The sequence below is a fragment of the Haliotis rubra genome, unplaced genomic scaffold (assembly GCF_003918875.1).
Source record: "Haliotis rubra isolate DU_JTF1 unplaced genomic scaffold, ASM391887v1 Scf745, whole genome shotgun sequence".
NCBI lineage: Eukaryota > Metazoa > Mollusca > Gastropoda > Lepetellida > Haliotidae > Haliotis > Haliotis rubra.
The window spans coordinates 260,861-275,458 of record NW_025767463.1 but is presented as its reverse complement, the minus strand read 5'-3'; the positions used below and the strand labels follow the sequence as shown (position 1 = coordinate 275,458).

Here is a 14,598-nt window from a genome sequence, read left to right as displayed (position 1 = left end):
AACTTCATAAGAGCGGACAAGGATTTAAACCCATGAGAGTACAGGTGTCTTGCACGCCCAAGGGAGGCTACTCTGCAGAACAAATTGCGTCGAGGCAGATGACTGGGGCACCTGTCTGATATGAGATTATGCAAACTGCATACAGCATACACTGTAAACATATCATGTGAGCGTTCAAGTAATATATTCCATATTAGTGTGCTAGCGTAACCATTATTGGCAGTTTCGGTGAGTGTGTATATTCAACGAGAGGGCCACTAAACAACGATCACGAGGAGTTGTGTTACGCCTATAAAACCTAAAATCAATCACGTATCCCCCCTAAACACGGACGTTCAAAGATCTCCAAGTATTGCTAGGTTATCGACGGGTTTTGTTTGCGCTGTGATTATACACCGATATACACCCGGGTCCAGATAAAACCCTCTATCCTCAAGACATTGCTCCGCTCTGCGGGGGGTCATCAATCTGATCACGTGGTACATATCCTGCCCACACTTCATTGGGTGAGTTCATTATGTATTCGTTGTACAAATGTACATGAAACCAGGTCTAAACTTGTACATACCAATATAGTACATTTTGATGGTCACCCAGCTTCGTACATAAATTATTCTAAGACCACATAGTCTAGAAACATGTAGATGTCGGTTGCCCCATACACTGTGGAAAACATAAACGTGAGAACAGAATTAGACCACTGTCATAACAGGTTTTTTAAAAAGGTTACGGACCACACAAATGCTTTATAATACTACACTGTCAGTTAATTTGTCTACACTAAAGCTACCGCCTCCGTGTACTGGTTAGAGCGTCCGCCCGGAGAGCGGAAGGTCGCGGGTTCGATCCCCGACCGCGTCATACCAAAAGACGTTAACATATGGTACTTGTTGGTCCCTGCCAGGCGCTCGGCATTAATGGGTTCAACAAGGACTGGTCGGCTCAGAGTCAGTATAATGTGTCTGAGTGGGGTATTCATGCTTCACTGCGGCATGGTATGTCAGTGGGCTAGCACTATAAAACCAGCTTAAGTCTGGGCTAGTACAAGCAGCCGCACATACACATACACACGCATGCACGTGGTCATATGAGCGAAATATTCTCAAGCACGACGTAAAACCCATTTTCACCTCACCTCACACTAAAGCTTAGTCTCTGAATATATAGTATACTATACTGAGAGAAACAAATAAAGAATAACAGGAAAATTCAAGCGTTCCTTTATTATTTTCCAGTTTTCATCACCACAGCCCTATTCAAGCTGGTGATGAAAACTGGAACATATTAAGGAACGCTTGAAGTTTCCCGTTATTCTTTATTTGTTTCTCCCAGTATATATATCATTTTGATAGTAACAAATAAACCCATATAAATTGAAAAGGAGCCCCAGTCAGTTGGGAAATTCCTGACGGAATCTAGACATGCTTCATTTAGAACATTATAGCATTGCAGGGATGGCTAGGCCGCAGGAAAAATAATGTGGTTCAGGGACTGTGAGACGGAATCTCGACCTGCTTCATCTAGGGCTTTAGCATTGCAGGGAGGGCTAGGCAGTAGGCCGTGGTTCAGGGACTGTGAGACGGAATCTCGACCTGCTTCATCTAGGGCTTTAGTATTGCAGGGAGGGCTAGGCAGTAGGGAAAATAATGTGGTTCAGGGACTGTGAGACGGAATCTCGACCTGCTTCATCTAGGGCTTTAGTATTGCAGGGAGGGCTAGGCAGTAGGGAAAATACGGTGGTTCAGGGACTGTGAGACGGAATCTAGACTTGCTTCATTTAGGGCTTTAGCATTGCAGGGAGGGCTGGGTAGTAGGGAAAATATGGTGGTTCAGTAACTGTGAGACGGAATCTAGACTTGCTTCATTTAGGGCTTTAGCACTGCAGGGAGGGCTGGGCAGTAGGGAAAATATGGTGGTTCAGTAACTGTGAGACGGAATCTAGACTTGCTTCATTTAGGGCTTTAGCATTGCAGGGAGGGCTAGGCAGTAGGGAAAATATGGTGGTTCAGTAACTGTGAGACGGAATCTAGACTTGCTTCATTTAGGGCTTTAGCATTGCAGGGAGGGCTAGGCAGTAGGGAAATTAATGTGGTTTAGGGACTGTGAGACAGACTATTAATTTGTCGTGCGATGACACGATAGTGAACAAAGTAATATGGATGAATCATGACATAACAGATGGGCTATCGGACTACGAAAGAAATAACTATATTTAAGTAGCATTGCATAGGAATGTTGTATATTTTACATTTTAAATAACTTTAGCAATTTGACTTAATTGGATAGAAGGTTAGAATGCAATCCCAAGTTCAGACATTAAAGCCGAATCAAACAGGAAAGTGCTCCATTAGTATTATGCGCCATGAACCGTTCACAAAATCACGTGACAGCTAACCTCACAATTTAAATGTAACTTTGTGACGCAACTGTCACAATGAAAGGCGTTTATTAAGTAATATATAGTTTATCTTCACTTATTGTACATCGTTCATCATCAATTAAACCAAATAGTTTTGAGGACTGAGCAATATTACTTCCCGCGACCTTTGTCCTAAGTATGCGGAGGACACCCACCAAATGCAATAAAGGCCAAGTTTTAGAGATCGTGGTAGACTAAGAACTAGTCTCTGAAATGAACATATTATACAGAAAAAAAGAGTTCATAGTAAAAAATTAATATAATGAAAAGGAGGCCTGAGACTTTCTTCATTTTCCTGAAGCTGTGGAAATCTAGACTTGCCACATTTTCTAGACTTGTGTGGGCTTTCTTGGATATATCTGCTTCAGGGTCTGTATGGCAGACTAAGATCGTGGGTATGTAGTTACGTCAAATTCCAGTCGCAAAATAACTTACGATGACATAAACACATTTTACATTGTCATGGAACGTTTCCTGTCCTACGTACAGATCGTAGATTTAACAATATAACCGCCTGAGCAGTGAACCAGAAATCAGTTTGACATTAATAACTGTTGGCGAGTGAGTTGTGTTTTATGCCGCAACATTAAACAAGATCATACCAGGACATGTGAAATTCGTTTTACTAATTGTTCCGATGTGGGGAATCAAACCCGGACGCTCGACGATGATCGATCACTTTAACCACTTGACTACACAAACCGCTCAACAGCCGTGATTATAAGCAACTGCTTCTCATATATTCCGTTTCCTTTATTCAATACCTGTCTGCTTTATGACATTCATATACTTTTCAACAACATATCGATACTAGATTATATAATTTCTTAGTTTTTGTCTGCCTGTAGTGAGTGAGTGAGTTTAGTTCTAGCAATATTCCAGCAATATTCCAGCAATATCACGGCGGGGGACACCAGAAATGGGCATCACATATTGTACCCATGTGGGGAACCGAACCCGGGTCTTTGGCGTAACGAGCGAACACTTTAACCACTATGCCACCCCACCAGCCCCTTTGACCGTCTGTAAGACGCCATGATGAGTCAGCTTGTCACAGCAGACATCAAACAGTAAAACACGTGACAGAAAATCAAATAAAAGTCTTCCCCCATCCAAAACAAATGAAGGTAACTGCAGGACAGGGTTTGTCTCTATCAACATGTTTTTTTCCGCTAACAACGCCGTTCTTTATAAAGCTAACACCGACTTACTCGGTAAACTGGCAGAACTGCACCGCTAACACGTTGTATTTAAACCAAGGAGACCCCATGCATGTTGTTGTAAAACGAAAAACGCAAACAAAGCGTGATTTAAAGTGACGAGAACTAACTGACAGGTGAGAAATGAACACAGGTAAACTGTCAATAACAACACCACCAGCTGAGACAGTCAACTGCAATGCTTGGACGTGTTTAGAGAAGAAGATTACATTTCCCTGTACTTTAAAACCGGTTAATGTAGTAGGATTTCCGTGAAAGCTTTAAGTATTTCCCAATATAAAGATTTTAGGATCGAACCGTTGAGAATTGCATTAGTTATCTTAGACCTGTCGTTTTTCTTTGAGTTAGATTGAGTGAGTGAGTTTTGGTTTTACGCCGCTTTTAGCAATATTCCAGCAATATCACGGCGGGGGACACCAGAAATGGGCTTCATATTGTACCCATGTGGGGAACGAGCGAACGCTTTAACCACAATGCTACCCCACAATGCTACCCCACAGCCCCTACACCGTGTCAATGTCGTAAGTGTAGACTCTATTCACGTCTCCAGAAACTCCATGACCAGTTCACAGATACACTAACTCTTAGTCTCTGAATATATAAAGTTAAAATTTTGATAGAAACAAAAAATTCCTTTTGAACTGAAAATGAGTCCAAGTGAGAATCGAGCTTCAGAACCTTAGGAAATCTAGACTTGCCTTGGCGGAAATAAAGGAAAAAAATAATGCCACTCAGTGTCTGTGAGACAGAAAAATTCACAGACCGCACGTGGTCCCCCAGAAAAACTCCCCCGTTTCCCAATTTGCCGTTGGTACCCACTTTAGGACAGCTCTCAGACTTGGTCCACGAAGCCCGGGTGGCGGATGGCGTGTTTCGTTGCTCGTACATTTAGTCATTTTTGTTTCCTGGGCCCCGTTCAACAAAGCGATCTTAGCGCTCGTAAGCCTATGTGTGAGTTACGATCACCTAAGCGCTAAGATCATTTTGTGGAACGGGCGTCTCGTCTAGACTTATATATGTACGACTGCCTTTGTAAAACAACTGACAGCGGCACAAAACAATGTTCACTTGTAGACAAACCCAGTTCCTCAATGAACAACGGTCATCCCAAATTGGAAGGGCTAGATCAACTCTTCAGAAGTGCCAATCGGATACTAGCAGTCGAGGTCAAAAGGTTAAGTTTGCTCTCCGAAAAATCCGAGTTCGAGTACACTATAATTTACTACATGCATACACCAACCAGAAGAAGAAAATCGCCCATACGTACAGGAGTCCATTGACTGATGGCGCCTGTGTTCGGATGCCTGGACCCCCAGCAAGTGTATACGTTAAACTGGCGGGTAAATGTATACACCTATTACCACGAGGAAAATGAACAAAGTTTCAGAAATATATTTTTCTTGTGTTGGTGTGTGCTTTACTTGTACACTTAGGTACTTCTTGCCAAGCAAGCTGATTCGCCAGTACTCTCACATTTTAATACACTCATGTTTGAAGGTGTCTGGCATGAAATAAACACCCAATGGTTACGCGATAGTGGTGTATTTGATATGGGTATTATAGTTGTTCTTTGGGCCTTAAGTTTGAAATGTATCGGCGATGGTCTTAAGGCTTTTAACGTTTTGATAACGATTTTAGTGTTTCGGTCAAATCCAATTTTCAAGTTTATACTTTCTTTGCCATCTAGATATGTTAACTCCGTACGTGGAGCTAGGCGTTGTATAAGATGTCTTATCATAATCGTTATAATATCAATTATGTCAGCGTGATTAGTTGAGAGTTGAATTATCGTTGATCTTGATGGATATATATGAACGTGTGGCAATGTTGCGAACACACGGACATGTATCACAAACATCAGTGTCATGTCTCCGACTGGGGTCTGTGGCCAAGGCCATACACGTTGAATACCATCAATCACCATCCCATATCATGAATGCTGTCTGTCGCGCAGTCCTGAACCATAACATAGATAACTTTCCGTTCTGCCCTTTCTATTATTATGACATGGGTGGTGGGGCAGTGGTTAAAGCGTTCGCTCGTCACGCCGAAGACCCGGGTTCGATTCCCCACATGGGCACAATGTGTGAAGCCCATTTGTGGTGTCCCCCGCCGTGATATTGCTGGAATATTGCTAGAAGCGGCGTAAAACCAAACTCATTCACTCACTCTATTATGACATACCCCTAAACAAGTGGGCGAGTATGGTTTTTCGTCGCGCTTAACAATATTCTAATCACCAGAAATTGTATCCACCTTGTGAATCGACCCTGCATTGGTCTACTGCGTGACGAGCGACCTGCTGTAACCATAAGATTACACCCCCAGCAACTGACTTAAATGAAACAGAATTTCGAAAGATTCTTTTTCTGATTTTTCCATGTCAATCAAGTTACTTTCAACCTAAATGGAGCTGTTTAAGCCAAATTAAATTTCATTGACCAAGCCTCTTACATGTATGAAGTATCAGTTCGGTTATTTTATTGTAGGTTCCATGTTAACAGTTCATGATATGCAGGTGTTGGTGAACGGACTAACGGTAATGTGATACACATGTAACAGTGTCAATATCATGTCAATATCAAACAGGCTCTAGTGTAAACAGATACATGTGCTGGGCACTTTACCAGCCTAATCCGCGGCTGACATGCAATAGCCTTGATGCTATTGTATCTACTGGATCAAGAGGCTACTGTATGCGACTCATATCCGTGATACATCGGTGTTCGCATGTTCGCATTTACAGTCCCAATAACAAATATACACCGCTGTGTCGAACACTCATGTATCGAATTCTCGCCAGTGTCGAACTAATGAAACATGACACATTCCTTTTGAGAATATATTTTTTGATTTGTTGAACACTCCGACAAGTTCGGTCGCGTTCGACTTAACTGTGTTCACTTGTATTTTTGTAGATGTCGTTGATGTAGGTAACCTCCATCTATCGTTGTAAAATATCTATGTCCGCATTCAAATTGATTACAAACGTAGTACAAACTCCCCATGGCCATCTAAAGGGGTTGCCCTTGAAGTGAACCCCGACTGGTAACGTTATGACCAAAGATGGTAAATACTACATAAAGTACATAAAACCAACCCAACCTACACTAAACCAACCCATCCAGTCCCCAACCGCAAGCAGATTCTGCTACGATCCTGTAGTTTCCATACTTATACGGACAGCGACACCTTGTTGTTCCCGTTTCATAGTCTTCTTTTCTGATATGCTTCGGAATGGTTTGAACTAATAGCCAATATATGAAGCACCAGGGGACAGAATGAATACCAAGTGATTTTAGAGAACCCAACTAAAGACTGTGACGACCACCTGCCACGGAGGCTTTGACTTGTGTTTTATTTCCCTGATTGATTCCCTGGTGGTATCGACTTCTTCGTAGAGCAGTGAACTATGTGGGCTTGATGTTTGAACCGTTAGCTAAATTAACGCCATAGACTAACGCGTAGTCAGAATATATATATATATAAGTAACACAAAATGTAAATTGAAAAGGAGCTCCCGTGAGATTGGAGATCCTGAACCTGGTACTTGCTTCATTTAGGGCTTAAGCATTGCAGTGAGGGATAGGCTGTAAGGAAAATAATGGGTTATTACCAGGGATGGCAAAATGTTTCTTGTTGTGTAAGGATGGAGATTGGAAGAATTATGAATTAAAATTGATATAGTAACTGACTTTTCGTAAAGCATACATACAACACAGCACACATGCATAAGTGTCACTACTATATAAAGGACTCGTCAACGCTTAGGATTTAAATCACCTCAAGCCTTACTTTATGACATTAAACCGACATGACGTGATATAAATGACACACAGTTCAAAGTTGTGCCAAAACCAATGTAACCCAATCACTTATTCAACTCGGACGTGCATGCAGCAAAACAGGACTACGCACTTAAAGCACAATTCACATTCATATTATAACATAGCAGGCATGCATACTAGTAGCACAACAATATGCCAGCTTCAAATGGTCATGCTGATGTTATTAATTGTTAACTTAAACGCACGCACGCACGCACGCACGCACGCACGCACGCATACATGCATACCTAATTAGGGCGGTGTGGTTAGCCTAGTGGTTACAGCGTTCGCTCGTAAGACCCAAGTTCGATTCCCCCACTTGGGTACAATTCGAGATATTGCTGGAATGTCGCTAAATACGGCGTAAAACCATACTCACTCACAAAAATACATAACGTGTGCCTCTCCGCCGAACCGATTTTCAGACACTGTTTTAAATCTAGATCAAGGTGAGCTGCGACAATCTTACAGCTGGGATCGGTATGTTGACGTGTGCTCAGGTAGAGGCAGCTCATCAATATAACAACGATAACAGGTGGAACCAGTCATGATCATTACAGCCCCATTGTCTTTGGCGATACATATTTAATGCTGAAAAGCCATCACTAGGGACCGGTGAGGTTAATTATACAGTCACGATAATGACAAACAATGTCGTGAGGATATGTTCAAATTACAACGCAGCATACAGAATATTCCACGTAATTTGAATGTACAATGAATCAGACAGGCCGGAGCGTTACGTTTACAGTGACGGTCTCCAGTACCTGAACGATATTCTTCCCTCCCGCCAAGTCCTCAATGAGAAGCTATAGATCTACAAAAGCAAGTCTAGATTTGCCACAAGCTCTGCAATCTCACAGGGATGAATTTTAACTGTAATAACTTTTTTCGATCAAAATTATATATTTTCTGAGACTTAGGTTCGTTGACGCGCGAAGGCTCGTATAACGTTAACACATATTGAAATGAGCTGCTCCTTGTGCTTCGGTCTCCTTATGCTAATGGGGTTTGGACAAATTTCAAATTAAACATCGAAACATGATCCTTCACTGAACAATGCACCCTTACAATGAATGGAACCCAAACCTCTATACAGGTTGCATTCAACCATACTGACTATGGTAATGTTCCCACTACTCACACGCTAATACTTGGTCAGTATAACTGTTTGTATTTTGTTTGATGTTGTTGTTTAATTTTCTTATATAAAAGAATACATTTGAAAATTCGATTTGACTGCAAATGTATAAATGTTTTCAAAAGAGTCTCAGAAATATACTCATGCCAATAATGGTTGTCACCCCTTCAATTTTTGTTATTGGAGAGGGGGTGGGGGTTGGGGGTTGGGGTGGGGAGGGGTGACAACCATTATTGGCATGAGTATATGTCAAGATCCCGTGTAAGATGCATCACTATCGAAGAACTATTTTTTTCGTTCCATTTTCAGTCCCCATCAAATATGGTTGTACATTTGGCTTCCTTTTGCCCGTAAGTGTAGAACATAAAGGGTCGCAGAGAGTATCTACATTTTTAAAAAGGAAAAAGCAACAACTAGTGTCTGTATAAGAGATTTTGACTCAATACTAGGTATAATGTACGACGTTGTAAATAATGCCACATTCCACGACTACGTTGGACCAAACATTCCTCAAACACTATCTGGGGTTAGAATCAATAAATAATCAACAGACATATCTACAATGACTGAGGTCAGATTCGATATATCCACCCCTCCCTGAAGTGACCCTTCCCCGTCTATCAACGCTTAACATAATCCTTAAATCTGTTAATCTGAAGCGCGAGTTATGCGATATCGTGTCACGGTCTCTCTGCCTTAACCTTGGTAATCTCACAAACGATAACGCTCACGCGCCGGGAACAATTTTACCTCAATTCAAACTACTGTACTTAGGACCACGTTATTATGTATACTTACCCGTAACCCTGTACATTCCTAATTACCATATATCACTGTACAACTGTCTGTACAGTGTACAACTGTCTGTACAGTGTACAACTGTCTGTACAGTGTCGCCGAGAAACGTTTCTAAAGTATAGGTATACATTACGTTTTCCCTATTTTCCTTAAGAAAACGTAAACTTCCTGATAGTGTTGTGGCAGCGACGCGTACTGATTGTCACCACGCGCATAGGAAAACCTGTTATCTATTTTACTTTGCAAAATATTGATAAGGCCTGAATCGCGATCCCACAGAATACAGATGAGCTTGCTGGTAGATAGTGTTCCTTACTACCCTTAAGCCCTAACATAAATTTGATGGCAGATACTTTGAAATCTGCGCAATGGACTGGCAGGTAAATAGTTGTCTAATATAGAGCTTTATCAACTTATGTTTGATTTGGACACGTTAATATAATTGTCAAAGAGAATAACTTAATAGTGTATCCAGTAAAGACTCACCTTCTTGAAGCTGTAAGTGGCTACCGGCAACAGAAGGAATCCAACAGCTAGTTCCCACAGATGCCGTAGCGACGAGTCAAGAAATATTGTCAGCTGGCCAAAATCGGAGGTAATCCTTGGTTAAACTCTGGCGATGCACTCTCTAATCCACCTGGCTTGTCGTATGTCACGACGTCCCACAACAACGTCGTTGCAGAACGCCAGAATGCACACATTCCCTCCCCCCTTCCCGCGACGTGGAGGCGGCCAACACGGGCTGGTGAATGGGGTCTTTCACTTCGCCCCTCAGTAATGGGTTGGGTAATGCTTTATGAGATTTAAGGGTGCTGTTTGATACTGCTACGCGACGGTGTGAGTTTAGTTTTACGCCGCTTTTAGCAATATTCCAGCAATATCACGACGCGGTCACCAGGAATGGGCTTCACACATTGTAACCATGTGGGGAATGGAACCCGGACCTTCGGCGTGACGAGCGAACGCTTTAACCACTACCCTACCCATCGCCCCAGCGACGATGTGAAAATACGTTACTTCTGTTTGGATGATTTGATGAGAGTTGTGTAGAAGTATGGCTATTTAGATTTTTGCCATTAATTTGTTTTTAAACGCAAGACTCAGCTAGATTCAAGCAATATGGATCGTCACGATATGGCTGAAATATTGCCGATACGACGATAAATATTAACTCACTTACTCAAGCAATATGGTGGAGGCCTGTAATTTTCGAGTTTTGATCAGACAAATTAGTGATTGATATTATGAGCAATGATTGCGGTACTTTTACAAGGCATCAACCACGTCACCGAATCTAACCACCCTCTCCATTACGTCCAGCGACATAAATAACCCCGAATCCCCACTGTGGAATATCATGAGCAAATCTGGGTACAATTATATGCGTGGCCCATTTCTGGTGTCCCCTGCCATGATATTGCTGAAATATTGCTAAAAGCGGCGTAAAACTCACTCACTCACTTATAAGCATGTCCCTTAAAGTGGTCTATGTGAGTATGACATATGATTATCTTTTCCTTCCACGTCCTTTCAATTCATCAGCCTCATTCTTTTCCTTGATTATGAGTTTACCAACTCTTAAACCATGCACACAGATCACAAGAACATGGCTAAAGATGTACCCTTCCTAAAGGTCACGTCTTATAAGGAAGTTACTCAGAATTATCCATGGGGTTGAAATATCCTATGTAATAACTCTCCGATATTTTCTCTGTTCCGTTTGGGCGAGTTTCAATGCTGGCTTGTCAATGGAAGCACTAGTTTTCATTATTGAAAATATGTGGTATGACGTCATCCTTGGTTCATGACGTCAGAAATTGACAGCAATATGTCAATCAAGTTTTTGTCCAAAGCTAAACATTCCATTTTCATTTTCACTTGCAGTGTTATGACATTAAGGAATACAAAACAACCTCAAAACTCGTGAATGCTTGAATGTTTCAAGGCCCTCGCCAAGTCTTGGGGCACACACAATCACTCAACTATGAAACTAAATTATAGTATATTCTTAGATGCTTCGGTGAAAGATCAAAGGCGCCGATAGTACATAGGTGGATCCAGAGAGGGGGGGTCAGGGGTGCCCCCCCCCCGTTCGTCCTGAAAGTTTATTAAATGACCCATGAAAACGGGTGAAAATGAAGTGTGCACCCCTCATTTTTTCAAGAGTGTGCACCCCCCTTTTTCAAAAAGCTGTATCCGCCTCTGCAGTACTTTAACGGACGATAATGTACACGTTTTTACATTACGTCACACTGTATTGGCGTCACTGCACCATTCTAGTGAAAGTGTGGTATATACCACTTTACATGGCGGTAGAGCACGACGAACCTCCATACCCAAGACCCTGTTGAAAGTGTCCCCGTCGTCTGCTCGTCGTCACGGAGCCAGGGTACACACAATATGGCGACCATTCGTGTCCCGCCAACCATACACCAGCAGTGATTGAATTTCTTCTCCTATATATCGATACGTACCGATACCCTGTCGAACAAGGGGGCCAGATAATGTGGCTGTTAAAGCCTGGTTGACACTGTTTGTGCTGCCGCTAAGATCAATGGGACTCTATTGTTACCGTCTTGTCTGGGTGAATGGTAACACAGGTAAATAAACACACACTATTAAAACATACATAATAAACTGTAACAAAACATTGTATGGTTTGAAATGAAATTAAAAATCACCAAATGACTGAAAATATATCTTTCCGGCTGGGTTATACGGGTTGCAGTGACGATTACAAGATTACGCCTATCAGTTTTTGTTGGGTGCTCAAGATTATTCCGGATGAGTTGAACGAATCCTTCTGTCATCAAATACTTAGACAGACTGCTCGTGCGAGAATAAATATCTCTGGCGCTGTAGAGACAACACAGTCACGCAGCACGCTAGCAGCTACAGCGACGCGTGGGAACGTCCCCCCAGCAACCTGGTCGTCTTGATCAGATGGTCTGACTCTGCGATTTGGTTAATTGTGTTTTATGGTAACCTGACGGTAACCAAACACGGGATAGTCTGGTCCAGACTCGAATATGAACATGCCGAAGCCATGTAGCTGATCATGAAATGTTGATGAATGTGGCATGACACAATCTGCTTTCCCCTTTGTGTTGATGTATTTTCAGGTTATGCCGCTACAATTTCGCTGTGATATTGTAGATGCACTTCCACCACTGGCCTCAATGTCAGATAATATTTTTGTAGTAACTCTATCCTGATATAGCTCACATTACTTCCTTTACTCATATATTTCTTCTTTCTATTATGTGGATTTCATTCAATTTACTGCATAAGAGAAGATTGCGTAGACTGAGACCATTTCTAATATGACATATTTCGTTCGCTGGTTACAGAAACAAGAAAGATATGAAGTAATAAGTGGCATGACCCTATACTACAAAGTCAGAGAGTAATATGTCTCGATTCCATTGTGCTTAAAGAGCAAAATAACGGTAGCAGTTGTATAATCAAATAGCTCGCGACACTAAGTGCTCGCAAAAAGGTATGCAAGGAAAGCGTTGAGTCAAAGAGATATTCCTGCCTCAAACCTATATCCTTATTACAGCGGCTGAATTAAGAAATACAGTTCGCTCCCCCATGTATAGTGCAATGGAGTACTATATAGTAAATAGTTTGCCCTAAACTACAACGTTAAAGAGCGAAATCGCTTGCGTCCAGAACGGGATGGATGGGTTGTAATCGCGCCAACATACATTAATAAGTAGGGGAAAGTGTATCCACCCTGTCTCAACCCTTTATCCATGTCACAGTCACGTAATGCGGAACCTTGAAGGGATCTGTATTTGTAGGTAAATGCTGTGACAACCCATACAGTTTTTTATCACAGCTCCTTTTCATTGTAATTTAATTTTCTTCATACCGCCCTGTCTGTTTCCCTTCATATTACTGCATAGCCATGTTACTGCATTCCTCGACAAGAGAACACACGTCTGAAATACCGCCATTGCATTCGGCAACATACTGAATTCAACTGTTGACGCCTGTAAAACCTCCGAGCGCCTTCCTTCTTCGCCGTCAGCGTGAAATTCTACCATTGTCTGGTATGCTGAACATGTTTTCTTCGCAAGCACCTGATATTTAGTTTTTCTGCTCCTTTAAACTGGTCTCGTTTTGTCTAATCACCGCTTGGTTTTGTATGTGTTACATGGGATCCGGACATGGCATGCACTACAAGGAAGAAACTAGGCTAGAAACGGAATAAGAATTACTTTTCACTTAATTATATATTCTAGTTAATTACATTGGGGGATAGGCACGTTTGGCAATGAAATGAGAAAATGGCAAATAGAAATGTTTACGACTCCTTGTTACACATCAAATATAAATAAACGTTATACACAGTTAATTGTAACTTTGATAAACGCAATATCGGAGGAAATGATAAATCGAAGCTGTCAGTTCTTAAACTGTCCGTGTGGTTAGTGTTCAGGTTAGAATGGATCGAGTGCAGGTGACCGTTTCGATCGCGTTTTATTGTGCCCCAGCGTCGTTGGGCGTTGCTCTTGTCTGACCAGTCGATACATTTTGATAACCTAACATAACTCAGAGAACTTAGGTTAGAGCTGGTCTTCAGCTACCAGTGAGGTAAGAGGCGACTAACCGGATCGGGTGGTCAGGCCTGCTGACTTGGTTGACACATGTCATCGTATCCCAAATGCATAGATCGATGCTCATGATGTTGATCACTGGATTGTCTGGTCGAGACAAGATCATCTACAGACCGTCGCCATACAGCTGGGATATTGCTGATTGCGGCGTTATACAACAAACAAACAAACAAACAAACAGCAAATAACTTCGACTTATGCATGATCACACACATCGTCCTAACTTAAACGTTTTAACATCTCCCACTAACTGTCTATCAGGTCGTATTCTGACAAAGCTCCCACATGGCACGAAGATTCCCACGATTTGGTTGTCATAAAGTTATTGACTGTGGCGGAATCCTAGCTTCTCTTCCCATCCCTGATGTGCCCTTGACTCCCTGTCGTCCACTACAATGGCTACCTGGGGGTGATCGCCGACGATAACATGGTCAAGTACTTTCTTTAACTACAAGCTTATTCGGTGTAGTTAGAACACTTAATGGCAAGTGTGTTGGGGAGAAGGGGACATTACTGTAGAGGTCAAATTATGTTTACTTGGCCCTCCCAGTTCATAAGTCACTCGAGC

The 14,598-nt window shown here is 42.0% G+C and overlaps 1 protein-coding gene across 1 annotated transcript in view; it reads right to left on the bottom strand.

Moving 5' to 3' along the window:
* LOC124259971 (protein phosphatase 1 regulatory subunit 12A-like) overlaps positions 1–10,162 on the bottom strand; it is a 30,932-nt gene extending 20,770 nt beyond the window's left edge. Inside the window, 1 exon segment of the mRNA XM_046694196.1 lies at positions 9,892–10,162. The gene's annotated coding sequence lies outside the window, so the exon portion shown is untranslated.
* Positions 10,163–14,598: the final 4,436 nt, after the last annotated feature.